Source organism: Pinus tabuliformis, chromosome 3_2, assembly GCF_031772625.1.
Source record: "Pinus tabuliformis cultivar Carrire ecotype Pingquan chromosome 3_2, CPIR1, whole genome shotgun sequence".
Taxonomy (NCBI): Eukaryota; Viridiplantae; Streptophyta; class Pinopsida; order Pinales; family Pinaceae; genus Pinus; species Pinus tabuliformis.
In genome coordinates, this window is record NC_142302.1 from 290,354,117 (window position 1) to 290,355,675 (window position 1,559).

Genomic DNA, 1,559 nt, shown 5'->3' on the forward strand with positions numbered 1-1,559 from the left:
GCCTCCAATCTCATGGAAATCTCCAACGCTTTAACTTACGTTCCTATTTTCTGTTGCGACAATGGGAATCTTAAATGAGGTAATAACAAAGCAATGTACCAGTCTCTATGTTGATCATTCATAAATCTTCATATTAGCTTGCTGAAATAGACACTTCAGTATTTGATCAAAGTCCCACATAGACTCATTTACCCTCTACTGGATCTCTTTAAACTCTGTCACTGACTGGGCTTGTGATTTAGGCTTCTTAAATTCATTTTCAACGCTTGTTTCATTTCTAGAATAGTCGCATTGGGTTTAACCGAACAAAACTTGATATACCAGCTCAACGCACTATCCTGTAGCACCGTAACTGGCTGCAATTTCTTCATGTCATCATTAGTAATCTACTGTGCTTTCCACACAACATCTTCTATGAACCAAAATTGCTCAGGGTCTTCAGTCCCCAGACCCTTAAACACAAACATCTTGATTGCGTTCGCTATGGTGAATGATGGAGGTGGGGGTGGAGGTGGAGGTGTAGGCGTAGGTGTGTGAGGCATAGGTGATGGTGGAGGTGGAGTGGATGGATTCAATACCCCTGCGATACTCTGTCTTATTGCCTACAACTATTGGGTAGCAGAGGTCCCGCGTAATAGTTTTGGGGCTTAGAGCCTATAAATTAGGATGAAAATATTGTAAAACTCCAAAATATGCGGAGCGCGAAATGGAATAGGTCGAGTCAAAGGGTTGTCCATCCAAGAAATAGTATAGAATAATAGGAAGTAAGTCGGCTTGTCCATGGTCCGCGGACCATGGGAATGTATAAATAAAGCTAGGCTCTAAGGGTAGGAGGTAGTTTTTTGGGATTTTGGATTTATCTTAGTGCTATGGGTCTGTGAAGATAGTATATTTTGTGTCTGTAAGCTGGAGTCAAGGGTGTTGTTGGGTAGATAGAGGCTCTGCAGCTGTGTGCACAGAGGCCTAGTAGAGTCTGTAGCTATGTGCATGGACCCCTGCAGCTGAGTGCGCAGGGCAGATCTGGATGTATTAGCGAAAAAGTTGAATAAAAGATAAGTTGGTTCTGAAATACTGTGTTAAATATGAACTATTGTGGATCTAGTTAATTTATGGTTGATATCTCTATTTGATCTATGCGCTTATACTTATGTTATGAGTTTATGCAAATCTATAATTGTTCCGAGTGTGCGAACTGGTTATCTCTATTAAATGTTTGCTTAAAGACCATGAAAAGTAGATCTGATCTATAACAACTCAGTGATAATAAGTATTAACGATTTTCTTGGGTCCAGATCTATGCGGAGTAGAGTGGCACGAAGCCAAAGAACGGTGTGCGAACCTTCCAGACCACATCAAGACATTCGAAGGGTGCGGAAACCTAGTTCCAGTACCCTCCCCTACTACCTCGAGTGAGACCTCAGTCCACGCTCCATGGGCTATTGCCAAAAGGTCCGGTAGCTGTGAGATTTGTTTGGCTAAATAACTCTTCCGAACCTGGGTTAGGCCCCTATAAGCCAACAAATGGTTCTGTTGCTGGGACCGGGATCTGCCTAAGGGAT